Below are 27,956 nucleotides of genomic sequence, written 5' to 3' on the forward strand. Positions count from 1 at the left end.
GTGGTGAGAGAAGGAGCTACCTGCTTTGCTCCTGGCTGGAAGGCCTAGAGTGAACCCTGAGACCAGCCCAGGAAGAGGAGGAAGGGGCTGGCTTACTACAATTCAACGTCCAGAGGGAGAGGAGGAGAGCAGAAAATTTATCAACTTATTACTACTACAGAGAGTTGGAGAGAGGGGGAAAAGAACAACCTGAGAAAACACCATCCAGTGTGGAAGGAGGGAGAGCCATTTCTACAATCTTTGACAGGTGGGTGTGTTTTGCTGCATTCCCCGAAAGACTTTGTTGTATCGGTGGGGGGAGGAAAGAAAACCATCTCGAGGGCCGGAACATCGCGGGGGGTGTGTGTGTGTGGAAGTGTGTGTGGGGGTCTTGCTTACAGCTAGGCCCCACACACCACTGAAGCACCCCTCCCCCATTACCTAGCCTGAGATAGCTGGAGCTACCTGGCTGAAGTTTTACTAATCACCCTATTTTAACATCGTTGGGAGTGTGTGCCTAGGTGGCTCCAGCTGCCCCAGGTGAAGACATCTTCTCCCCCCATCTGAAGACCATCTACAAGGACTGTGTCTTGTTTTTTTTTCCCATCATCTGGGGAGTGCACCCCAGAAAAACGCCCACCCATCGCTGTGAGGGGAGACCTGCCCTCGCAGCTTCCCTCTTTCCCACCCCCGTCTCTCTCTCTCTGTCACTCTCTGTCTCTCCCCTCTCTCTCTCTGAGAGCCCCTTTCCTCCTTAAATTAAAGTTAATTAAGACAACTGAGCAGTGGGAGCAAGGCCCCTCCACATTCGTTAACTAGGGGAGATGTGTGCCCCATTAAGAGCTCCCTCTGCTCAAAACACCAACGAGGCCAATTAAAGGCCATTAAGGCCTGTGATTTTGGGGTGGGTGTAGCCCTTAAAGGCGACCCCATCCACACCGGTGGCAGGGCCAGCTAAGACGTACGCGCAGGCGACGTCCACATCCACAGCGCCTCCTGCGCCTCCTGCTGCCCTGCCACCATTTAGACTTATAACAAAAAAACACGGGGTCAACAGCTACACTCACCCCACAATGAGCATCGAGGAGTGCGTGCGGGCGATGGCTGGCCCCTCGGCCATTGTCGCGACCTCCAAGATGTCTGGGAAGGCTGTATTCTTCCTGGGGTCGGAGCGAGCGGTGTCCCTGGCCCTCGAAAAGGGGCTCACAGTGGGCGGGACGTTCCTGCCGGTGGACCCTCTCGAGGCCACCGCGCAGAGGGTCATCATATCGAACGTCCCGCCCTTTGTTCCCGCTGGGCTCCTCCTCCCTCACCTACACCAACTGGGAGAGGTAAGGTCGGGGATCAACCCCATACCGCTCGGCCTCAGGGAGAACAGCCTGCGCCACGTCTTCTCCTTCCGCCACCAGCTCTTTGTCCGGCTGGCGCGGGAGGAGACGATGGAGGGAAGTTTTAATGTGGTGCACGAGGGGACTGCCTACCGCGTCTTCTGGACGTCGGACGGCGTGCGGTGCCTTGCCTCCAGGGCCGCCAAACCACTGAAGGCGGCCAAGGCTGGCGCCGCCGCCACCCCTCCCCCTATTTGCGTCCGCGTGCTGGGAGCTGTTGGTGCGTGGGCATCGTCGGGGGCCTTTGTTTCACGGCCTCCGGCGGGGGGGAGGCAGAACGTCCGATCATAAAGAAGGCGCGGAAGAAGGCGAAACATCTCGAGGCGGGTCCCCTCAGTGCGCCAGGCAGCTTGAACACCGCGCTCAGCCCAACCCTAACACCGGCGAGCGCGGGGTGCCCTGAGCCCGTGCCCGAGCCCTTGGCCAATATCACAGAGGGGCTCAGGCGCGGGCAAGAAAAGAAAAAGGGTGGGGTGGAGCGGGAGGCCTCGGCAGACATGGAGGTCTCCCTGCCTCCGCGCACCCCCAGGAACAAAAGGAGGCACCACTCCAATGAGGCTCCTGGGGCGGAGGAGGAACCCCTTCAGCTATTGCTTCCTGACCCAGCACCGTTTTTAAAAGAGCCCAGTGGGGACTCCTCTGCCGACGATCCTGGGGGTGGGATCAGGGCAGAGCCAGGGCCGGATGGAGCGGCCAGGCCGTTTGCCGTACCTCGTGCGGTCGACGGGCCGGCTGCTGACGGCAACCTCCCGGAGGGGGACAGGGACTCGGTGGGGGACGAGGGAGAAGATCTCGAGTCCATCGCCAGTGAGGCGGTGGATCTCCTCGTGCCCACCGCTGAGTCCCCCCTCATTCCTGCAAAGGAACTCCGGGACTTTTTGGTCCAGAGCCAGGGTCGCCGCAACTGAGCCCATCTGGCCCTGGAAAGATGGTCTGAGCCGGGGCTGCTCGTCGCGTCCGTCCGCGCCGCAGCTAAAACCATGGCTGCGGGCGGGCCCTTATCAAAGGTGCAAGGCCTTGAGCTGCGCCGGCTCAAAAGGTTCCTCGCTGGGCTGCTGAAGAAGTGGAGGTCAACAAATTACTCCACTCCCCCCCCCACAATAGGTTAGGTAGAGGTTGCACTATGCTTTTGTCATGAAGATAACCATAGCCAGCCTCAACATCAACGGCGGCAGAGAGGCACACCGTAGATTTAACAATTTTTCGCTCCTGCGGGAGGGGAAATATGCGGTGTGCTTCCTGCAGGAAACCCACACCGTTCCGGGAGACGAAGCCACGTGGCTCCTGGAATGGCAAGGAGAGGTCCGCATGAGCCACCTCACTACCACTTCTTGTGGGGTGGCCATCCTGTTGGCCCCGCATTTTCAGCCGGAGATCTTGGGGGTCGAAGAGCCCGTGCCAGGCCGCTTGCTGCACATCATGGTTCACCTGGGGGACGTGCGGCTCCATCTCGTGAACGTGTACGCCCCTCAGCCCGGCCCGCAGCAAACGCGCTTCTTCGAAGAGGTGTCCGCTCTTCTTGGCTCCGTCGACGTCGGCGACTGCATTGTCCTCGGGGGAGATTTTAACTGCACCCTCGAGGCGAGGGACCGCTCCGGTGCCCCGCAGAGCATGACGGCAATGGAGAAGTTGAGGGACCTGGTCGGGTCCTTCGACTTGGTGCACGTCTGGCGAAATCTCCATCCCGACTCCAGCGCCTTTACTTGGGTGAGGCCTGGAGTAGGATGGTCCAGAGTCGACCGCCTTTACGTGTCTAGGGCGTACGTTTCCTGCGTCCTGGTGCTGTGTTCGGACCACCACCTGGTGTGGGCGGAGCTCGTTTCGCGCCGCGTGAGGACGGGGTCCGCGTACTGGCATTTTAACAACCAGCTGCTGGAGGACGTGCGGTTCCAGCACTCGCTCCGTCGTTTCTGGGCCGACTGGAGAAGGAAGCAGGGGGGCTTCCCCTCCTTGAGGCTATGGTGGGACATGGGCAATGCTCACGTCCGCGACTTCTGTCAAGAGTACGCGAGGGGGTCGACCAAGAGGCGGGCGGCCAGGGTCGGGTGACTAGAAAAAAAGGTGCTCGACCTGGAGTCCCGTCTCGGTCAAGTCGTCCAGGACCCAGCCCTGCGGATGGTGTACGAAGCGAAGAAGGCCGCGCTGAAGGACCTGCAGTTCGTCGGGTCCCGAGGCGCGTTCATGAGGTCGCAGATTCGGTTCCTGCGGGATCTGGACCGCGGCTCCCCCTTCTTCTACTCGCTGGAAAAAAGGCAGAGTGTCCGTAAGCAGCTCTTGACGCTGCTGGCCGATGACGGTTCTCTCGTCTCGGATCCGGAGGGCGTCACAACAGGGCCCATGAATATTACGGGGCTCTGTTCTCTCCGGAGCCATCCAGCGAGGAAGCGCGTAGAGCTTTGTGGGAGGACCTGCCGAAGGTCGGCCCGGAGGGCGCCGAAAATCTGGAAGCTCCGCTAAGCCTGGCGGAGCTGACCGGCGCACTCGCCCGGCTTTCGAGGGGAAAAGCCCCGGGGCTGGACGGGCTGACCGTGGAGTTCCACAGGTCATTCTGGGACGTCCTGGGGGGCGGGTCCTGGGGGAAAGTCTGGCGACCGGGGAGATGCTCCTCTCTTGGCGCAGGGCAGTCATCGTCCTGCTGCCAAAGAAGGGCGATCTCCGCCTCCTTAAGAACTGGCGCCCGGTCTCCCTCCTCAGCACGGACTACAAAATCTTCGCCAGGGCGATGTCTGCTCGCCTTGGCGCCGTGCTGGACCACATGATCCACCCCGACCAGTCCAACACGGTCCCGGGCCGGACAATCCATGATAACATCCATCCGGTCCGGGACCTCATCCATCATTCCCAGGAGGCTGGTCTGTCGGTCGCCTTCCTATCTCTTGACCAAGAGAAGGCGTTCGACAGGGTGGATCACGACTATCTGTTCGGAACTCTGCGCGTTCGTCGCCCGGATCCGACTTTTGTACGCCGCCGTGGAGTGTCTGATTAAGGTTAACGGGTCCTTGACGGCGCCCCTTCGCTTTGGGAGAGGGGTGCGCCAGGGATGCCCCATGTCCGGCCAGTTATATGCCATCTGCGTGGAGCCTTTCCTGCGCCTCCTATCTGGGAGTCTACCTTAGCCCCGACGAGGAAGCCTGGCCGGCGAACTGGCAAGAGCTGGAGGCCAAGGTCGCCACTCGCCTAGGGCGCTGGACAGGACTGCTCCGAGTGCAGTCCTACAGGGGTCGAGCGCTAGTCATAAACCAGCTGGTGGCCGCCATGTTGTGGTACCGGCTGGTCACTTTGACCCCTCCCCCTGCGTTTGTCACCAAGATACAGAATAAGCTGGTGGACATCTTCTGGAACAACAGGAAGCACTGGGTCTCTGCCGCGGTCTTGAGTCTCCCGCTTGAGGAGGGTGGCCAGTCGTTGGTGTGCGTCAGCACCCAGCTCGCTATTTTCCGTCTTCAGACCCTGCAGAGATACCTTTACGTCGAGCCCCCTCCCAGGTGGCGTGCTCTGGTGACGTACTTCTTCCGCCAGCAGCACGGCCTCAACTACGACACGCAGCTCCTGTTTGTGAGCTTGGGGGGCATCAGGTCTGCTGTCCAGGGGCTGCCTGTCTTTTACCATGAACTCATCAGGGTCTGGAACAAAGTCTCCACCAAGCGCAGCTCTCCACCGGCTGGAGTGGCGGCTGTGCTGCAGGAGCCGCTGCTTGGGAATCCGTACCTCCACGACCGAGGTTTTAGGTGGCGGTCGGACGAGAGGGCTGTGACTGGTGAGGTGACCAGGGTCAGGGACCTGCTCGATGGCGGAGGAGCGGGTTGGATGGCGCCAGACACACTGGCACGGCGCCTAAATTCTGCCAACGTCTGCCGCGCGGTCGATGCCATCGAGTCGCTAAAAACAGCTCTGGGCCCCGACTCCGTTAGGTGCATCGAGGAGGCTCAAGCACGTGCGGAAATCCCGTCCGAACTGCCCCCCGTCCGGACGGAATTCCTCATCGGCGCCAAACTCCGGTGCCTCACAACTTGAGCCGCCTCGAGGAAATCCCCTCCGTGCCTTTCAGTTCCGCGCGGAGCGGTATCCTGTACGGGCTGCTCCTGCACACTCTCAACTTTGCCATCCTCGCCTGCCGTCCGGACACGCCATGGCGTACCATCTTGCCATCCGGAGGAGGCGGGGATCCCCGATGGAGGGCACTCTACGCGGGAGTCCTCCCAGTATTTATCGGGGACTTGGCCTGGAGGGTGGTGCACGGAGCAGTGCCGTGCAATAAATTTTTAAGCCGGTTCACGGGCTCCCAGGCCGCCTGCAATTTCTGCGGTCTGGAAGAGTCCGTGTTCCATGTTTTTAGCGAATACACAAGGTTGCAGCCCCTGTTTTATTATTTAAAGGGGCTGCTCCTGAAATTCTGGCTGCACTTCAGTCCCACACTCCTGATCTTTGGGCACCCTGTGCAGAGGGTAGCGGGTAGGTCCGAGGGCCTCCTCGTAGGACTGCTCCTGGGCACGGCCAAGGGTGCCATCAGCCGGTCCAGGCAGCGGGCGGTCGAGGGGGTCGTTCAACCTGACTGCCTGCCTCTCTTTCACGCGTACATCCGCGCCAGGGTGTCCTTGGAGATGGAGCACACGGTGTCCACCGGTACGCTCGCGGCCTTCCGCGAGAGGTGGGCACCGGAGGGACTGCAGTGCATCATCACGCCCGGCAACCAAATTTTAACGTGATTTTATATTTTAAAGTTTAATTTGTTTTAATTGCCGGTGTTTTTTTAGTGTCCCCCTCCCCTTTTATAGGGGGCACTTGGAGGAAAAAATATATGATTTTAGTGCCCAAAAAACATTAAAAAAAAACAAAAACACAAAAAAAACACCAAAAAAAGGGCCTTGTAAATGTTTGGTGTGCCCCCCAGATCGGGGGGGGGGGGCACGATTTAAGAATTAATGTTTTGGTTTCCTCCCAAAAGAGTTCTGTGGACCAATGGTGGAGCTTTGGAGGCGTGGCTAATCAGTTGGAGCTCTGTTGCTGTGAGAGAAGGAACTCCCTGCTGTTGCTCCTGTCTGGGAGACCTTGAGTGAGCCCTGTGAAACAGCCCAGGAAGAGGAGGAAGGGGCTTTCTACATTCCAATCCATCCAGAGGGAGAGGAGGAGAGCTGAAAATTTAACAACATTTAATACTGCTGCAGAGAGTTGGAGAGAGGGGGAAAAAAGAACAACTATCCAGTGTGGAAGGAGGGAGAAACTTCATCAAGCAAAGGTGGGTGTGTTTTGGTGCATTCCCCTAAAGACTTTGTTGTATCGGTGGGGGGAGGAAAGAAGACTTGCTAGAGGGCCGGTACATCGCGGGGGGTGTGTATGTGTGGAAGTGTGTGTGGGGGTCTTGCTTACAGCTCGGCCCCACACACCACTGAAGCACCCCTCCCCCATTGCCTAGCCTGGGATAGCTGGAGCTACCTGGCTGAAGAACTATTAATCACCTATTTAACATCGTTGGGAGTGTGTGCCTGGGTGGCTCCAGCTGTCCCAGGTGAAGACATCTTCACCCCCCACCCGAAGACCATCTACAAAGACTGTGTTTGTTTTGCCATCATCTGGGGAGTGCACCCCAAGAAAAACACCCACCCATCGTTGTGAGGGGAGACCTGCCCTCACAGCTTCCCTCTTTCCCACCCCCCACTCTCTTTCACTCTCTCTCTCTGTCTCTCCCCTCTCTCTCTGAGAGCCCCTTTCCTCCTAATTAAAAAACAATTAAGACAACTGAACAGAGGGAGCAAGGCCTCTCCCCAATTGTCAACTAGGGGAGAGGTGTGCCTCTTTTAGAGCTCCCTCTGTTCAAACACCAACGAGGCCATTTAAGATCATTAAGGCCTGTGACTTTGGGGTGGGTGTGGCCCTTAAAGGGACCCCGTGATGGCGACCCCATCCACGCCGGTTGCAGGGCCAGCAAAGACATATGCGCAGGCGGCGTCCACATCCACGGCGCCTCCTGCGCCTCCTGATGCCCTGCCACCTTTCAGACTTATAACAAAAAAACACGGGGTCAAGAGCTACACTCACCCCACAATGAGCATCGAGGAGTGCGTGCGGGCGATGGCTGGGGTAGTCGGCCCCTCGGCCATTGTCGCAGCCTCCAAGATGTCTGGGAAGGCTGTATTCTTCCTGGGGTCGAAGCGGGCGGTGTCCCTGGCCCTTGAAAAGGGGCTCACGGTGGGCGGGACATTCTTGCCGGTGGACCCTCTCGAGGCCACCGCGCAGAGGGGCATCCTTTCTAACGTACCGCCCTTTTTTCCCGCTGAGCTCCTCCTCCCTCACCTACACCAACTGGGGGAGGTAAGGTCGGGGATCAACCCCATACCGCTCGGCCTCAGGGAGAGCAGCCTGCGCCACATGTTCTCCTTCCGCCGCCAGCTCTTTGTCCAGCTGGCGCGGGAGGAGACGACGGAGGGATCGTTTAATGTGGTGCACGAGGGGACTGCCTACTGCGTCTTCTGGACGTCGGACGGCATGTGGTGCCATGCCTGTAGGGAGGTGGGGCACGTTCGCAAGAACTGCCCCGCCTCCAAGGCCGCCAAACCACTGAGGGCGGTCAAGGCTGGCGCCACCGCCACCCCTCCCCCTAGTTGCATCCGCGTGCAGGGAGCCGTAGGTGCGCGGGCATCGTCGGGGGCCTTTGTTTTCACGGCCTCCGGCAGGGGGGAGGGAGAGCGTCCGATCGGAAGGAAGGCGCGGAAGAAGGCGAAACATCTCGAGGCGGGTCCCCTCAGTGCGCCAGATGATTTGTTTACCGCGCTCAGCCCAACCCTGTCACCGGCGAGCGCGGGGTGCCCTGAGCCCGTGACCGAGCCCTTGACCAATATCACAGAGGGGCTCGGGCGCGGGCAAGATAAGAAAAAGGGGGGAGTGGAGCGGGAGGCCTCGGCAGTCATGAAGGTCTCCCTGCCTCCGCGCCCCCCCAGGAATAAAAGGAGGCACCGCTCCAATGAGGCGGAGGGGGAACAACATCCCTCCGCGGAGGAGTTGGTGCCCACCGCATGTCCCGCGTCCCCCACCAGCGCCACCAAACTGCGCTGTAGGCGAGAGGAGTCTGTCCCCGGGGAGGGTGAGACAGTCGAGGCTGCCCAGCCTCTGCCTCCCGGGGATGGCGTGGAAGATCTGCCTGTCGTGGGGGGCGTGGGGCCAGCGGAGGAATGCATTGCCGCCGGGCCGGGCGTCCCGGGGACTGAGGCGGGCGGGGCCGAAAAGGCCGAACCTGAGCCCGCCCAGCTATTAACCAACTTCCCCCGGGAGTCGCTCGGCCCGGAAGAAACAGAAAATATGAACAATTTTAACGATTCTGTACACGCTGGGCCGAGGGGTGGCGGCAGATGGGGGAAGAACAACAACACTCGCCCCCTACTTTGGAGCTGGGGTACTTGGAGGACCTGGAGAATTACTTTGGCCACGTCTCTCCGTGTTCCCCGGTTCCTGGGGCGGAGGAGGAACCCCTTCAGCTGTCACTTCCTGACCCAGCACCACTTTTAAAAGAGCCAAGTGGGGACTCCTCTGCCGACGATCCTGGGGGTGGTCGTGCGGTCAACGGGCTGGCTGCTGGCGGTGACCTCCCGGAGGGGGATGGGGACTCGGTGGGGGACGAGGGAGAAGATCTTGAGTCCATCGCCAGTGAGGCGGTGGATCTCCTCGTGCCTGCCGCTGAGTCCCCCCTCATTCCTGTAAAGGAACTCCGGGACTTTTTGGCCCAGAGCCAGGGTCGCGCAACTGAGCCCATCTGGCCCTGGAAAGATGGTCCGAGCCGGGGCTGCTCATCGCGTCCGTCCGCGCCGCCGCTAAAACCCTTATCAAAGGCGCAAGGCCTTGAGCTGCGCCGGCTCAAAAGGTTCCTCGCTGGGCTGCAATAGGTTAGGTAGAGGTTGCACTATGCTTTTGTCATGAAGATAACCATAGCCAGCCTCAACATCAACGGCGGCAGAGAGGCACGCCGTAGATTTAACAAATTTTCGCTCCTGCGGGAGGGGAAATATGCGGTGTGCTTCCTGCAAGAAACCCACACCGTTCCGGGAGATGAAGCCACGTGGCTCCTGGAATGGCAAGGAAGGTCCGCATGAGTCACCTCACCGCCACTTCTTGTGGGGTGGCCATCTTGCTGGCCCTGCATTTTCAGCCGGAGATCTTGCGGGTCGAGGAGCCCGTGCCAGGCCGCTTGCTGCACGTCACGGTTCGCCTGGGGGACGTGCCGCTCCATCTCGTAAACGTGTACGCCCCTCAGCCTGGCCCGCAGCAAACGCGTTTCTTCGAAGAAGTGTCCGCTCTTCTTGGCTCCGTCGACGTCGGCGACTGCATTGTCCTCGGGGGAGATTTTAACTGCACCCTCGAGGCGAGGGACCGCTCCGGTGCCCCGCAGAGCATGACGGCGATGGAGAAGTTGAGGGACCTGGTCGGGTCCTTCAACTTGGTGGATGTCTGGCGAAATCTCCACCCCGACTCCAGCGCCTTTACTTGGGTGAGGCCTGGAGTAGGATGGTCCAGAATCGACCGCCTTTACGTGCCTCGGGTGTACGTTTCCTGCGTCCCGGCGGACTCCATGCGGCCGGTGCCGTGTTTGGATGCGACCTGGTGTGGGCGGAGCTCGCTTCGCTCCGCGCGAGGACGGGGTCCGCGTACTGGCATTTTAACAACCAGCTGCTGGAGGACGTGCGGTTCCAGGATTCGTTCCGTCGTTTCTGGGCCGACTGGAGAAGGAAGCAGGGGGGCTTCCCCTCCTTGAGGCTATGGTGGGACATGGGAAAGGCTCACGTCCGCGGCTTCTGTCAAGAGTACGCGAGGGGGTCGACCAAGAGGCGGGCGGCCAGGGTCGGGCGCCTAGAAAAAGAGGTGCTCGACCTGGAGGCCCGTCTCGGTCAAGTCGTCGAGGATTCGGCCCTGCGGATGGTGTACGAAGCGAAGAAGGCCGTGCTGAAGGACTTGCAGCTCGTCGGGTCCCGAGGCGCATTCGTGAGGTTACGGATCCGGTTCCTGCAGGATCTGGACTGCGGCTCCCCCTTCTTTTACTCGCTGGAAAAAAGACAGAGTGTCCGTAAGCAGCTCTTGACGCTGCTGGCCGACGATGGCTCTCTCGTCTCGGATCCGGATGGCGTCAACAACAGGGCCCGTGAATATTACGGGGCTCTGTTCTCTCCGGAGCCGTCCAGCGAGGAAGCGCGTAGAGTTTCGTGGGAGGACCTGCTGAAGGTAAGCCCGGAGGGTGCCGAAAATCTGGAAGCTCCGCTAAGCCTGGCGGAGCTGACCGGCGCCCTCGACCGGCTCTCGAGGGGAAAAGCCCCAGGGCTGGACGCGCTGATCGTGGAGTTCCACAGGGCGTTCTGGGACGTCCTGGGGGCGGCTATACGCGGGTCCTGGGGGAAAGTCTGGCGACCGGGGAGATGCCCCTCTCTTGGCGCAGGGCAGTCATCATCTTGCTGCCGAAGAAGGGCGATCTCCGCCTCCTTAAAAACTGGCGCCCGGTCTCCCTCCTCAGCACGGACTACAAAATCTTCGCCAGGGCGATGTCTGCTCGCCTTGGCGCCGTGCTGGACCACATGATCCACCCCGACCAGTCCTACACGGTCCCTGGCCGGACAATCCACGATAACATCCATCTGGTCCGGGACCTCATCCATCATTCCCAGGAGGCTGGTTTGTCGGTCACCTTCCTATCTCTCGACCAAGAGAAGGCGTTCGACAGGATGGATCACGACTACCTGTTCGGGACTCTGCGCGCTTTTGGGTTCGGGATGCATTTCGTCGCCCGGATCCAACTTTTATACGCCGCCGCGGAGTGTCTGATAAAAGTTAACGGGTCCTTGACGGCGCCCCTTTGCTTTGGGAGAGGGGTGCGTCAGGGATGCCCCATGTCCGGCCAGTTATATGCCATCTGCGTGGAGCCTTTCCTGCGCCTCCTGCGGACGAGGTTGACGGGACTGGCTCTGCAAGGGCCGGGCGTGGAGGTCGTCCTCTCGGCTTACGCCGATGATGTGCTCCTCGCGGTAGAGGATCCCGCTGACCTGCGGAGGATGCGTGAGTGCCAGGAGATTTACTCGGCCGCGTCCTCCGCCAGGATCAACTGGGAGAAATGTTCCAGACTCCTGGTGAGTCAGTGGCGGGTGGACTCCCTGCCGGAGGAGCTCAGGCCTTTTGCCTGGAGCACGACCCATCTCCTCTATCTGGGAGTCTACCTTAGCCCCGACGAGGAAGCCTGGCCGGCGAACTGGCAAGAGCTGGAGGCCAAGTTCGCCGCTCGCCTAGGGCTCTGGACAAGACTGCTCCGAGTGCTGTCCTACAGGGGTCGAGCGATAGTCATAAACCAGCTGGTGGCCGCCATGCTGTGGTACCGGCTGGTCACTTTGACCCCTCCCCCTGCGTTTGTCACCAAGATGCAGAAGAAGCTGGTGGACTTCTTCTGGAACAACAGGAAGCACTGGGTCTCTGCCGCGGTCTTGAGGCTCCCGCTTGGGGAGGGCGGTCAGTCGTTGGTGTGCGTCAGCGCCCAGCTCGCGACTTTCCATCTTCAGACCCTGCAGAGATACCTTTACGTCGAGCCCCCTCCTAGGTGGCGTGCTCTGGCGACGTATTTCTTCCGCCAGCAGCACGGCCTCAACTACGACACGCAGCTCCTGTTTCTGAGCATGTGGGGCGTCAGGACCGCCTTCCTGGAGCTGCCTGTCTTTTACAAGGAACTCACCAGAGTCTGGAACAACGTCTCCATCAAGCGCAGCTCTCCACCGGCTGGAGTGGCGGCTGTCCTGCACGAGCCGCGGCTCAGGAATCCGTACCTCCATGACCGAGGTTTTAAGTGGCAGTCGGATGAGAAGGCTGTGGCTGGTGAGGTGACTCGGGTCAGGGACCTGCTCGATGGCGGAGGAGCGGGCTGGATGGCGCCAGACACGCTGGCGCAGCGCCTAAATACGGCCGACGTCTGCCACGCGGCCGATGCCATCGAGTCGCTAAAAACAGCTCTGGGCCCTGACTCCGTTAGGTGCATCGAGGAGGCTCAAGCACGTGGGGTGATCCCGTCCGAACTGACCACCGTCCGGATGGAATTCCTCATCGGCGCCAAACCCCGAAACCTCCCTCGAGAGACGGCACCTCACAACTTGAGCCGCCTCGGGGAAATCCCCTCCGTGCCTTTCAGTTCCGCGCAGAGGGGTTTCCTGTACGGGCTGCTCCTGCACACCCTCAATTTTGCCATTCTCGCCTGCCATCTGGACACACCATGGCGTACCATCTTGCCGTCCGGAGGAGGCGGGGGCCCCCGATGGAGGGCACTCTACGCGGGAGTCCTCCCAGTATTTATCGGGGACTTGGCCTGGAGGGTGGTGCACGGAGCAGTGCCGTGCAATAAATTTTTAAGCCGGTTCACGGGCTCCCATGCCGCCTGCAATTTCTGCGGTCTGGAAGAGCCCGTGTTCCATGTTTTTATCGAATGCACAAGGTTGCAGCCCTTGTTTTATTATTTAAAGGGGCTGCTCCTGAAATTCTGGCTGCACTTCAGTCCCACACTCCTGATCTTTGGGCACCCTGTGCGGAGGGGAACGGGTAGGTCCGAGGGCCTCCTCATAGGACTGCTCCTGGGCACGGCCAAAGGTGCTATCAGCTGGTCCAGGCAGCGGGCGGTCGAGGGGGTCGTTCAACCTGACTGCCTGCCTCTCTTCCGTGCGTACATCCGCACCAGGGTGTCCTTGGAGATGGAGCACACGGTGTCCACCGGGACTGGAGTGCATCATCACGCCCGGCAACTAAATTTTAATTTGATTTTATGTTTTAAAGTTTAATTTGTTTTAATTGCCGGTGTTTTTAGTGTCCCCCTCCCCTTTTATAGGGGGCACTTGGGGAAAAAAATATGATTTTAGTGCCCAAAAAAAAACTTTAAAAAAAAACACAAAAAAAAATACAAAAAAAACCCCCAAAAAAGAGCCTTGTAAATGTTTGGTGCGTCCCCCAGATCGGGGGGCCACGATTTAATGTTTTCGTTTCCTCCCAAAAGAGTTCTGTGGACAAGCACTCCAAGGTCCCTTTGTTCAATTACATTATTCAGTGGCCTACCCTTAATGTGTATACCCTTTCCTTATTAGCCCTCCCAAAGTGCATCACCTCACACTTTTCTGAATTAAATACCATTTGCCACCTGACCAGTAGATTGATATCCTCCTGCAGCCCATGACTTTCCTCTTCATTATCAACCACATAGCCAATTTTAGTGTCATCTGCAAACTTCTTAATCATACTCCCTATATTCAAATCTAAATCATAGATAAAAACCACAAAAAGCAAGGGACCCAGTACTGAGCCCTGCGGATCCCCACTGGAAACATCCTTCCAGTCACAAAAACATCCATCAATCATTACCCTTTGCTTCCTACCTCCAAGCCAATTTTGGATCCAACTTGCCACTTTGCCCTATATCCCGTGGGCTTTAAACTTCATGACCAGTCTACCATGTGGGACCTTATCAAAAGCCTTGCTAAAGTCCATATATACTACATCATACGCACTATCCTCCTCGACCCTCTTGGTTACCTCCTCAAAAAATTCAATCAGGTTAGTCAAACACGATCTTCTCTTAACAAATCCGTGCTAACTGTCCCTAATTAATCCTTACCTTTCCAAATGCAGATTTATCCTGTCTTTCAGGATTTTTTCCAATAATTTTCTCACCACTGAGGTTAGGCTGACAGGCCTGTAAATACTCGGCCTATCCTTTTTTCCCTTCTTGAATAAGGGTACTACATTAGCAGTCCTCCAATCCTCCGGCATCATGCCCAGATCCAAAGAAGACTGGAAAATGATGGTCAAAGGCCTCTGCTATTTTCTCTTTTACTTTGCTGGGATGCATTTCATAATTTCAAAGCTGCTAAACCCCTTAATACTTCCCCTCTCACTATATTTATTTCATCCAGAAAATCACACTCCTCCTCGATAGCAGTATCTGCATTACCCCTTTCCCTTGTGAAAACAGATGCAAAGTATTCGTTAAGAATCTTACCAACATCTTCCGCCTCCACACAAAGATTACCCTCATGGTCTCTAATAGGCCCTACCCTTTCTTTAATTACCCTCTTACTCTTAATATATTTATAGAACATCTTAGGGTTTTCTTTAATTTTTCTGGCCAAGAATTTCTCATGCTCTCTCTTAGCATTCCTAATATCCTTTATAATTTTGCCTCTTAACTTCCTATATTCCTCTAAAGATTCTAACGTATTTAGCTATGACATAAGCGTCACTTTTTTTTAATCCTCCCCAGGAAGTCCCTAGACATCCAGGGGTCTTTAGAATTATTTTTCCCAGCCTTTTTCTGTAAGGGCACATGTTTGGCCTGAGCCTTCCGGATCTCCTCCTTGAATGCCTTCCACTGTTCCGGCACTGATTTACCCACAAGTAGCTGTTTCCAGTCCACTATGGCCAAATCACTCCTTAACTTAGCAAAATTAGCTTTTCCCCAATTTGGAACTTTTGTTCCAGGCCTATTCTTGTCCTTATCCATAACCAACTTGAATCTGACTGAATTATGGTCACTGGCACCCAAGTGCTCTCCCACTAATACCCCTTCAACCTGCCCAGCTTCATTCCCCAAAACTAAATCCAAGACCACCCCCTCTTGTGTTGGGCTTGCTACATACTGACTAAAAAAGTTCTCTTGAATGCATTTCAAGAATTCTGCACCCTCTATACCCTTCACACTAAATTTGTCCCAATCAATATTTGGATAGTTAAAATCCTGTACTATTACTACCCTATGGTTTTTGGACTTCACAGCAATTTGCCTACATATTTGCTCCTCTATCTCCCTCCAATTGTTTGGGGGTCTATAATACACACCCAGCAGTGTGATCGCCCCTTTTTTATTTTTCAATTTGACCCATATGGCCTCATTTGATGATCCCTCTAACATATCATCCCTCCTCACTGCTGTAATAGTTTCTTTAATCAGTACCGCGACCCCCCCCCCCCGCCCTTTTTACCCCCCTCTCTATCTTGTCTAAAAATCCTGCAGCCAGGAATATTGATCTGCCAAACCTGCCCCTCTTTCAGCCGTGTTTCTGTAATGGCTGTAATGTCATACGCCCAAGTGTCTACCTGTGCTCTTAGCTCATCCACCTTATTCGCTATACTCCTTGCATTAAAGTATATACCATTCAGCACAGGAAGACCTCCTTGCTTTCTACATACTAAGCCCTGTTTTCTTTGTCTTACAGATTCACTTTCTAGATTCTTTCTATCCAATTTCTGCTTTACATCCTTCCCTTTTGAATTCGTTCTCAGGTTCCCATCCCCCTGCCAAGCTAGTTTAAACTCTCCCCAATAGCACTGGCAAAACTGCCCGCGAGGATATTGGTCCAGGTGCTGTTGAGGTGCAACCGGTCTGGTTTGTACAGGTCCCATCTCCCCCAGAAGCAGTCCCAATGCCTCAAGAATTTAAAGCCCTCCCTCCTACAGCAAATTTCCAGCCACGTGTTCATCCTCTCTATCCTTCTATTCTTATACTCATTAGCACGTGGCACCGTTAGTAACCCGGAGATTACTACCCTCGAGTCCTACCCTTTAATTTTCTTCTTAGCTCCCTGAATTCTTCCTGTAGGACCTCATCCCTCATTTTCCCTATATCTTTGGTCCCGATATGGACCAAGACCTCCAGCTGTTTACCCTCCCCCTCCCCAGGGTGCCCTGTGTCCGCTCTGTGACATCCTTGACCCTGGCACCAGGGAGGCACAAAACCATTCGGGAGTCACGTCTACGGCCGCAGAAACGCCTGTCTGTTCCCCTAACTATAGAATCCCCTATCACTAGGGCTCGTTTGTTCTTCGTCCCTCCCCCCTGTTTGGCTGAGCCACCCTTGGTGCATTGGAATTGGCTCTGGCTGCACTCCCCAGAGGCACCATCGTCCTTACCGATACTCAGAAGTGAACATCGGTTTGAAAGCGAGATGGACTCACGGGGCGGGGGGGCTCCTGCATTACCTGCCTAGCATACTTACTACGTCTGGTGGTCACCCACTTCCCCTCTGCCTGCATGCCTTTAGGCTGCGGGGTGACCACCTCCCGGTACGTGCTATCCACGTAGTGCTCAGCCTCGCGGATGCAGAGCTCGAGCAGTTGAAGCTGGAGACACCTCCTGCACACATGGTTGTCTAGGCTGCGTGAAGCATCCAGGACTTCCCACATGCCGCAGGATGTGCACTCCACGGGACTGAGCTGCACTGCTATCCCTCTAGTTAGCCTCATCTAGTTTAAAATCAACTTAAAAAGAAAGAGAAAAGAGAGCTACTCACCAACTCACCTCACCGACCTCTGTGGCCTCCTGAACTCACCGACCTCTGTGGCTTCCCGACCTCTTGGCCTCCGAACACCCAACCTACTTAAAAAGAAATAGAGAAAAGCGAGCTACTTACCAACTCACTTCATCGACCTCCGAGGCCTCAGAACTCCCGACTTGCCGACCTCACAGGGCCTATTGACTCGCCGACCTCTGCGGCCTCCCAATATCACCGACCCCTGTGGCCTCCCGAATCACCGACTACTACGGCCTACCAAACTCACCGACCTCCCGAACTCGGACTCTCCCGCTCTCAGACTCACCCGAACTCGGACTTTCCCGCTCTCGGACTCACCCGAACTCGGACTGTGAGATCCTCGTCAGAATTGAACTCCTCACCGACCTTCGGGCCTCCTGCTCCTGAGACCTCCTGGACTCTTGGAACTCCCGACCTCTCAGACCTCACGGACCTCCCGACCTCTCAATCTCTCATTGAAAATTCTCATTCTCTACTGCCCACCCAAGTATGATAAAAACTTTATCACGGATATATCCTCATTGCTTTCCTCCCTCAGCCTATGCGCCGAGCGACTTCTCATCCTTGGTGACTTCAACCTCCATCTCATGCTCTCTCTCCTCTGATTTCATTATGCTCCTATCCTCCCTTAATCTCTCCCTCCATGTAAATTCCTCAACCCATACTCACGATCACCGCCTTGACCTTGCAATCTCTCGTGGCCTTGCTATTCCAACCGCCTCAATTAAAGATAAAGCCATTTCTGACCATTTCCTTGTATCGCTCTCGATCCACACCCCTCTTCCACAATACAAACTTACTTCCTTCTGCATCCACCCCTGGAAAAAAACTCCCTCCAAACTCTCTTACTACTGCACTTATCAATTCAAAACTGTCCAAGCTTTGGCCCTTTTATAACAATGACATTTCTGCAGCCACCGATCTGCTCAGCCACACCCTCACAACCACTTTTGATGCCCTAGTCCCTATTAAAAGGATTACTCTCTCCCACGCTGGCCGTTCCCCCTGGTACAAGCCTCATCTTTGCTCCCTGAAGTCAAAAGGGCACAGACTTGAACAGATGTGGCGGCCAACTGGTTTATCCATTCACCGCCAGATCTGGCTTGAACACATCAAACATTATTGGTTCCTACTCTTTTCTGCAAAATCTGCTCACTATTTCAAGATTATTCTGGATTGCAAAAATAACCCCTGGCTACTATTCTCTACTGCTAACCATCTCCTTAAATCCCTCTCCACTGTCTCCACCACACTCACCTCCAACAAGTGTGAGGAGCTCATGGATTTCTTTGTCTCAAAGATTGAGACCATCAGATCAGCTGCCTCTGTGAGTTCCCTTCCTTCATCTAGCCCACAGGGCCAAACTTCATCTGATGCCCCCACCTGCCCTAGCCCTAAACTTACATATTTCTCTAGTTTCTCTTTGATCTCCCCTCTTGATCTCTCCAAACTCATCTTGTCCATGAGACCCACTTCGTGCTTTCTTGACCCTATTCCCACTAAACTGCTGACCACCCAACTTTCTTTTTTGGCTCTCATGTTAGCCGACATTGTTAACGGTTTTCTCTCCTCAGGTACTGTTCCCCTTTCTTTCAAATCTGCTGTCATCACCCTTCTCCTCAAAAAACCAACCCTTGACCCCACTTTGCTTGCTAGCTATTGCCCCATCTCCAACCTTCCTTTCTTGTGTAAAATACTTGAACATATTGTCGTGACCCAAAACCGTGAGCATCTTTCCATGAATTCAATATTTGAATCCCTTCAATCTAGTTTTCGCCTGCCACAGAACTGAAACGGCTCTCATCAAAGTCACAAATGATATCCTTTGTGAGTGTGACAAAGGTTAAACTATCACTCCTCGTCCTTCTGGACTGTCTACGGCCTTTGACACAGTTGACCACTCCATCCTTCTCCAATGCCTCTCCACCATCGTCCAGCTAGGTGGGACTGCACTCGCCTGGTTCCTTTCTTATCTATCTAATTGTAACCAGAAAATCTCCTGCAATGGCTTCTCTTCCCACTCCCGCATCATTACCTCTGGTATCCCCCAAGGATTTGTCCTTGCCCCCCCCTTATTTCTCACCTATATGCTGCCCATTGGCGATATCATCCGAAAACACGTAATCAGTTTCCACATGTATGCTGACGACACCCAACTCTACCTTTCCACCACTTCTCTTGCCCCCTGCTTGGTATCTAAATTGTCAGAGTGCTTGTCCGACATCCAGTACTGGATGAGCAGAAATGTTCTCCAATTAAATATCAAGAAGACCAAAGGCATTATCTTTGGTCCCCACCACAAACTGCGTTCTCTAACCACTGGCTCCATCCCTCTCCCGAGCATCAATCTGAGGGTGAATAAGACTGTTCGCAACCTAGGTGTCATACTTGACCAGGAAATGAGTATCCAGCTACATATCCACGGCATAACTGAAACGGACTTTTTCCACCTCCCTAACATTGCCTGCCTACAACCCTGCCTCAACTCTTCTGCTGCCGAAACCCTCATTCATGTCTTTGTTACCTCTAGACTTGACTACTCCAACTCACTCCTGGCTGGTCTCCCACATTCTACACTACGTAAACTTGAGGTCATCCAAAACTCTGCAGCCCGTGTCCTAACTCGCAGCAAGTCATGATCACTCATCACCCAAGTCACCCCGGTGCTTTCTGACATACAACACCCTGTTAAACAACACCCTAATTTCAAAATTCTCATCCTTGTTTACAAATCACTCCATGGCCTTTCCCTCCCTATTTCTAATCTTTTTCAGCCTCACAACCCCACAAGATGTCAGCGCTTCTCAAATTCTGCACTCTTTAAAATCCCACATTATAACTGCTCACCTATTGGTGGCTGTGCCTTCAGCTGTTTGGGCCCTAAGCTCTGGAACTCCCTCCCTAAACCTCTCCGCCCCTCTTTCCTCCTTTAAGACGCTCCTTAAAACTTACCTCTTTAACCAAGCTTTTGGTCATCTGCCTTAATTTCTTCTTTACTCGGTGTCAAATTTATCTGTTTTGTCTTGTTACACTGCTGTGAAGCGCCTTTGGAAGTTTTACATAAGAACATAAGAATTAGGAACAGGAGTAGGCCATCTAGCCCCTCGAGCCTGCTCCGCCATTCAATACGATCATGGCTGATCTGGCCGTGGACTCAGGTTACCCGCCCGCTCCCCGAAACCCTTAATTCCCTTATTGGTTAAAAATCTATCTATCTGTGACTTGAATACATTCAATGAGCTAGCCTCAACTGCTTCCTTGGGCAGAGAATTCCACAGATTCACAACCCTCTGGGAGAAGAAATTCCTTCTCAACTCGGTTTTAAATTGGCTCCCCCGTATTTTGAGGCTGTGCCCCCTAGTTCTAGTCTCCCTGACCAGTGGAAACAACCTCTCCGCCTCTATCTTGTCTATCCCTTTCATTATTTTAAATGTTTCTATAAGATCACCCCTCATCCTTCTGAACTCCAATGAGTAAAGACCCAGTCTGCTCAATCTATCATCATAAGGTAACCCCCTCATCTCCGGAATCAGCCTAGTGAATCGTCTCTGTACCCCCTCCAAAGCTAGTATATCCTTCCTTAAGTAAGGTGACCAAAACTGCACGCAGTACTCCAGGTGCGGCCTCACCAATACCCTATACAGTTGCAGCAGGACCTCCCTGCTTTTGTACTCCATCCCTCTTGCAATGAAGGCCAACATTCCATTCGCCTTCCTGATTACCTGCTGCACCTGCAAACTAACTTTTTGGGATTCATGCACAAGGACCCCCAGGTCCCTCTGCACCACAGCATGTTGTAATTTCTCCCCATTCAAATAATATTCCCTTTTACTGTTTTTTTTTCCCAAGGTGGATGACCTCACATTTTCCAATATTGTATTCCATCTGCCAAACTTTAGCCCATTCGCTTAACCTATCTAAATCTCTTTGCAGCCTCTCTGTGTCCTCTACACAACCCGCTTTCCCACTAATGTTTGTGTCATCTGCAAATTTTGTTACACTACACTCTGTCCCCTCTTCCAGGTCATCTATGTATATTGTAAACAGTTGTGGTCCCAGCACCGATCCCTGTGGCACACCACTAACCACCGATTTCCAACCCGAAAAGGACCCATTTATCCCGACTCTCTGCTTTCTGTTCGCCAGCCAATTCTCTATCCATGCTAATACATTTCCTCTGACTCCGCGTACCTTTATCTTCTGCAGTAACCTTTTGTGTGGCACATTATCGAATGCCTTTGGAAATCTAAATACACCACATCCATCGGTACACCTCTATCCACCATGCTCGTTATATCCTCAAAGAATTCCAGTAAATTAGTTAAACATGATTTCCCCTTCATGAATCCATCTGCGTCTGCTTGATTGCACTATTCCTATCTAGATGTCCTGCTATTTCTTCCTTAATGATAAGTTTCAAGCATTTTCCCCACTATAGATGTTAAACTAACTGGCCTATAGTTACCTGCCTTTTGTCTGCCCCCCTTTTTAAACAGAGGCGTTACATTAGCTGCTTTCCAATCCACTGGTACCTCCCCAGAGTCCAGAGAATTTTGGTAGATTATAACAAATGCATCTGCTATAACTTCCGCCATCTCTTTTAATACCCTGGGATTCATTTCATCAGGACCAGGGGACTTGTCTACCTTGAGTCCCATTAGCCTGTCCAGCACTAGTGATAGTGATTGTCTCAAGGTCCTCCCTTCCCACATTCCTGTGACCAGCAATTTTTGCCATGGTTTTTGTGTCTTCCACTGTGAAGACCGAAGCAAAATAATTGTTTAAAGTCTCAGCCATTTCCACATTTCCCATTATTAAATCCCCCTTCTCATCTTCTAAGGGACCAACATTTACTTTAGTCACTCTTTTCCATTTTATATATCTGTAAAAGCTTTTACTATCTGTTTTTATTTTTTGCGCAAGTTTACCTTCGTAATCTATCTTTCCTTTCTTTATTGCTTTTTTAGTCATTCTTTGCTGTTGTTTAAAATTTTCCCAATCTTCTAGTTTCCCACGAACCTTGGCCATCTTATACGCATTGGTCTTTGATTTGATACTCTCCTTTATTTCCTTGGTTATCCATGGCTGGTTATCCCTTCTCTTGTCACCCTTCTTTTTCACTGAAATATATTTTTGTTGTGCACTATGAAAGAGCTCCTTAAAAGTCCTCCACTGTTCCTCAATTGTGCCACCGTTTAGTCTGTGTTTCCAGTCTACTTTAGCCAACTCTGCCCTCATCCCACTGTCCCCTTTGTTTAAGCATAGTACGCTCGTTTCTGACACAACTTCCTCACCCTCAATCTGTATTACAAATTCAACCATACTGTGATCACTCATTCCGAGAGGATCTTTTACTAGGAGATCGTTTATTTTTCCTGTCTCATTACACAGGGCCAGATCTAAGATAGCTTGCTCCCTTGTAGGTTCTGTAACATACTGTTGTTCGAAACAATCCCGTATGCATTCTATGAATTCCTCCTCCAGGCTACCTCATGCGATTTGAGTTGACCAATCGATATGTAGGTTAAAATCCCCCATGACTACTGCCGTTCCTTTTTCACATGCCTCCATTATTCCCTTGATTATTGTCCGCTCCACCGTGAAGTTATTATTTGGGGGCCTATAAACTACACCCACCAGTGACTTTTTTCCCTTACTATCTCTAATCTCCACCCACAATGATTCAACATTTTGTTCATTAGAGCCAATATCGTCTCTCACAACTGCCCTGATATCATCCTTTATTAACAGAGCTACCCCACCTCCTTTCCCTTCTTGTCTATCTTTCTGAATCATCAGATACCCCTGTATGTTTAATTCCCAGTCTTGGCCACCCTGCAACCATGTTTCTGTAATGGCCACCAAATCATACCCATTTGTTTTACTACATTAAAGGCGCTATATAAATAAAAGTTATGATTATTATGAATGGACCAAGGCTGTAATGTGGTGTGGAGCCGAGTCATCCTGGCAGAATTCAAACTGAGCAATGGTGAGCAGGTTATTGGTGAGTAAGTGCTGCTTGATAGCACTGTTAACAATATCGTCCATCACTTTGTTGATGATTGAGAGTCGACTGATGGGGCGGGAATTGGATTTGTCCTGCTTTTTGTGGACAGGACATACCTGGGTACTTTTCCACATTGTTGGGTAAATGCCAGTGTTGTAGCTGTAGTGGAGCAGCTTGGCTAGAAGCACGATTAGTTCTGGAGCACAAGTCTTCAGCAAGACAACCGGGATGTTGTCGGGGCCCATAGTCTTTGCTGTATCCAGTGCGCTCAGCCGTTTCTTGATATTACGTAGAGTGAACTGAATTGGCTGAAGACTGGCTTCTGTGGATGGTGGGAGACTTCAGGAGGTCATATGGACCATCCATTCGGCATTTCTGGCTGAAGATGGTTCCAAACGCTCAGCCTTAAATAGCTGTGTAGTTTTATTAGTCAAACATTTTCTCAGTTCCAAACACATTAACCTAAATCGGCCACTCTTGCTACCCATCACTATACTGTGTGTATATTGGTGCTGAAATCTGATCATTCTAAAACCATAAGTTTAAAAATATAGAAATAAACTTAAATATATCATGGCAATTGGACTTCCTTTAGGCTAGTTAAGCAACATAAGATTGGGTGAAAACAAAAGCAAAATACTTCAGATGTTAGGAAACCAGAAAATGCTGGACACGCTCAGCAGGTCAGGCAGAATCTGTGTCGTTCTCTGGCTTTGCACTTGCTTAAAATCTGCTAATCTCGAACAGCTTCCAGGTCTGATAAAAGATCGCAGGTTAACTCTGTTTCTTCTCTCAACAGATGCTGCCTGAGCTGCTTGGTGCTTGCTGCATTTTCTGTTTCACTTTATACAACAGCGGGCTACTTTTGGGGGTTGGTATTTGCTTGACTCTGGGCTGCGAATGTCCTTTAACTTCTGGCAACCTTGACTCGCGCTTCCAGCGGCTGGAGGGCAACTGGGCAGAAAGGAGGAGGGCAACTGGGCAAGCTTCGCCCGCTCCCCTCGATGCACTGAGTGGCTTCAGGCTGCAGCCAGCGAGGTCCACGTGCGCGAGCTGCCGAGGACAATTGGAATGGAACGTCTGGCGCAGGCTCACCGCAGCTCAGAGCGAGGCTCCCTTTCCCGGGGCACGTTCGATAACGCTCCCACAGTCCAATGCGCGGCGGCTTCAGCGACAGGCGAGCCACTGCGCACGCGCGGGCGCCCGGCGTCTCGGTTGGTCTTGGCCGTGGAACGAAAACAAAAGGTTCGAAAATAAAAACCAGTAAAAAAAGGCGAGCACGAGCACCGGGCGGGCGGAGGAGGAAACCAATGGGAGCCGGGTTTACTGGGTGGGGCATCAGCAGGTGGTGGGGCGAGGGAAAGACAGCGCGGCCCCGGGACAGCCAGCCGACAGACAGAGAGAGAGAGAGAGAGACTGGCACCCGGAATTGCCAGTGGATGGGTGGGCCGGCCCAAGGGTGCTGAGAGAGAGAGAGAGAGAGAGAGAGAGACTGGGTGTCCCCCCCCCCCGTCCAATACCGGGGGGCTCGGCTCCGATCTATTGCGGGAGAAGAAGGAGGAAGGTGAAGCGCGGAGCCCGGGTCGGGCCCTGCATTGGTCTAGCCCCGGGAGCTCCAACCAGTGTTACTGCGATCCTTACACTAGCTCCAGTGATCAGCAGAGCTGTGGCGCTGAGTGTGAAAGTGTCTGGGTGCTTCCCTCCCCCTTCCTCGCCCTGTGTACATCAGAGGAGTATCGATGTGACTAACATGTACAAGAAACTCTGCCAGCCAGGGCTGGGTCATTCCGAACCAGGGAGGGAGGGGGAGGGTGCCTTGGCGGTTTTAACAAAAAAAGATAGTGTCAACCTTTTCGGTTACTATCGTGGGTGGGAAGTATTGAGCTTGGACCTGCTGTCTCAGTGAGTTAGCAAACTGCTCTTAACTTCTTTAACGCAAAGGCAAACAACTGCGGATGCTGGAAATCTAAAATGATAAACAAAATGCTGGAAATACTCAGCAGGTCAGGCAGCATCTGTGTAGAGAGAAACGTTTCTGGTCGTTGACCTTTCATCAGAATTAGAAAAGGTTAGAGATTCACAGATTTTAAGCAAGTGCAGAGGCAGGGATCAGGGTACGGAGAAAGAACAAAAGGGAACGTCTGATAGGGTTGAAGACAGGAGAGATTAAAAGACAAAAAGTTTGATGGTGCAAGGCAAAAGTCTCTAACCTTGGTTTGAATCTAGGGTAAACTGTTGCGATGAATGTCTTGACTCTCTAGTGACTGAAGTGAGAGTGGAATATCACAATCCAATTTCTACAGCTTGAGTTTGCAGTGTTAAACTAGTAGAAATTGTAAGAGAGGTGACAAGGGTGGCTGGAAATGGAGGTCTGCTGCTGCTCAGTGTACTCAATTAAAAGTTGCTTAATTCAAATGATTGGGTAATTCATTTTTATTGCAAAACCTGATGCTTTGTTAAAGTTGAGACTGTTGTTGGGGCATCAGGCTGTGTGTGCAATTCCTGACCTTGGAGTGCTTGATGCTGACATTTAAGTAGCAAAAATTCTTCAATTCCGTACATCGCTTACTTTTGAGTACAAAAAAATGAAGCCTTAAACAATATTGGCCCAGAATTTGCAGTTGAGATTTGCTGCCATTCCGCCTTTGAAACTAACTGCAACTTTGAGATTTTGCGCATGCATTGACAACTCCAAAACATGCTGCGGTGTGCGCCCCCCTCCCCTACGGAGTCGACAGTCTGTAATCTGCCAAATCAACTGTCAGAAACTTTGGCTCTTTCTCAGTAAGGGCGATGTTAAATTCCCCACTAAAAGTTAGACCCAACTCGATTAGGTGTAACTGGGTTTTGACAGTGTTCTTACTGCTAATGCTAAACACATGTTGCATTTGAACCCTGATTCTTGAAAATTACTTTCAATTTTGTGCAGTATGTAATTTGTCCATTTTAATAAATTAAATTTTTTAAACTTAAATTATAATTTGAAAAGAAAAGTTTGTTGAACTTTATTTCAGGTTTACCTTTTCCTCATGAGAGCACCAATCTTTGTTTTGCTCTCTAACATTTTTAAAAGATAAGAATTTTAAGAGCTTACTTGTTCACGGGGTTGGGGGTAATGTATTAGCATGGATAGAGGATTGGCTAACAAACAGAAAACAGAGTTAGGATAAATAGTTCATTCATTCTCTGGTTGGCAACCAGTCAGGTGCCGCAGGGATCCGTGCTGGGACCCCAACTATTTACAATCTATATTAACAACTTGGAAGTAGGGACTGAGTTTAACGTAGCCAAGTTTGCTGATGATACAAAGATGGGAGGGAAAGCAATGTGTGAGGAGGACACAAAAAATCTGCAAAAGGACATAGGCTAAGTGAGTGGGCAAAAATTTGGCAGATGGAGTATAATGTTGGAAAGTGTGAGGTCATGCACTTTGGCAGAAAAAAAATCAAAGAGCAAGTTATTATTTAAATAGAGAAAGATTGCAAAGTGTTGCAGTACAGTGGGATCTGGGGGCACTTGTGCATGAAACACAAAAGGATAGTATGCAGGTACAGCAAGTGATCAGGAAGGCCAATGGAATCTTAGCCTTTATTGCAAAGTAGATGGAGTATAAAAGCAGGGAAGTCTTGCTACAGCTATACAAGGTATTGGTGAGGCCACATCTGGAATACTGCGTACAGTTTTGCTTTCCATATTTACGAATGGATATACTTTGGAGGCAGTTCAGAGACGGTTCACTAGGTTGATTCTGGAGATGAGGGGGTTGACTTATGAGGAAGGATTGAGTCGGTTGGGCCTCCACTCATTGGAATTCAGAAGAATGAGATGTGATCTTATCGAAACGTGTAAGATTATGAGGGGGCTTGTCAAGGTGGATGCAGAAAGGATGTTTCCACTGATGGGGGACACTAGAACTAGAGGGCATGATCTTAGAATAAGGAGCCGCCCATTTAACACCGAGATGAGGAGAAATTTCTTCTGAGGGTTGTGGATCTATGGAATTTGCTGCCTCGGAGAGCTGTGGAAGCTGGGACATTGAATAAATTTAAGCCAGAAATAGACAGTTTCTTAAACGATAAGTGGTTATGGGGAGCGGGCAGGGAAGTGGAGCTGAGTCCATGATCAGATCAGCCATGATCGTATTGAATGGCAGAGCAGGCTTGAGGGGCCGTATGGCCTGCTCCTGTTTCGAGTTCTTATGTTATGTTCCTTGTTCGCTGTCTGCGAGAATTCTGTGTTTTGATTGGCTGCTTGGACAGCTTGTTGATGCCACACCAGTTCGCACAAGGGGATCCGGACCATACTTCGTTGAATTGAATGAAAATCTGAAGTTCTCGACATGGAGATCGCAAGATCAATGTGCAAAGCATACTTCGGGGCCAGCGGCGAATGCCTTCGCATAGTTGCTGACTACAAATTCAGGGCCATTGAGTGGCAGGTTCCTGAAAAATTAGCTAATTTCCTAAGCCTTATGACATGGCAGTCATATTTTCTCTAGCAGCCCACCAGTCTGCTTGGAATATATTTCAACTATTGGAAAGGTCAATGGTAAAATTTTTTCAGCACATTGCAATTGCCTGTTATCTACTGAATAAATGAATGAGGACCCCTCCTAGTTTCTCAATTTTCCCATTAAATACCAGGGTTCAAATGCATCCTTCTATTAACGTATGTGTCCTTGGAAGCAGGAGTTGGGATTTAAATAACTAGGAGAAAATAACAGCCAACATGAACTTTCACTTTTCGACTCCCTAACCACTCCTTTCTTCTGATGGATCCCCTTTCTCTTTTGATGTATGATTTTCCCCTTCCAAGATGTCCTTTATGCCTGAAATTCATTACTGCACGCCACTTGGCTGCTCCATTTGCCTGCATTAAATTGACCTGTTACCTCTTACTTTTACAATGACATGTTCAATTGTAATTTCATTTTGGGGATGCCATTTGTTAAGGGGTGCTTCTGTTGTGTTTGTGCTTTCATTAAGAATTTAGTATGCATTGTTTTGGCAGGTTCCTGATTCTTGGCTTCTATGTTCTAGACTAGTTCTTGTACTGGACTAGAATGATGCTATCAATATTTGTGTGTGTTTGGTTATCAGTTACTGTATGTGATGAGGAAGAACTAAATGCAAGTTCAGACTGCTAGAAAGAAGCATTGTTACTTGGTGGTGTTTCTTAATGTTTTAGAATCTGGCATTCTAAACTAGGCAACCTAAATGGAAGGGTGTGTTAGAAACATAAAAAATAGGTGCAGGAGTAGGCCATTCAGCCTTTCGAG

The 27,956-nt window shown here is 52.2% G+C and overlaps 1 protein-coding gene across 1 annotated transcript in view; it reads left to right on the forward strand.

Moving 5' to 3' along the window:
- Positions 1 to 23,839: 23,839 nt before the first annotated feature.
- Positions 23,840 to 27,956, forward strand: part of zbtb41 (zinc finger and BTB domain containing 41) — a 35,094-nt gene continuing 30,977 nt past the window's right edge. Inside the window, exon 1 of the mRNA XM_070887323.1 lies at positions 23,840 to 23,923. The gene's annotated coding sequence lies outside the window, so the exon portion shown is untranslated. The remainder of the gene's footprint in view (positions 23,924 to 27,956) is intronic.

This window comes from Pristiophorus japonicus, chromosome 8 (assembly GCF_044704955.1).
Source record: "Pristiophorus japonicus isolate sPriJap1 chromosome 8, sPriJap1.hap1, whole genome shotgun sequence".
NCBI lineage: Eukaryota > Metazoa > Chordata > Chondrichthyes > Pristiophoridae > Pristiophorus > Pristiophorus japonicus.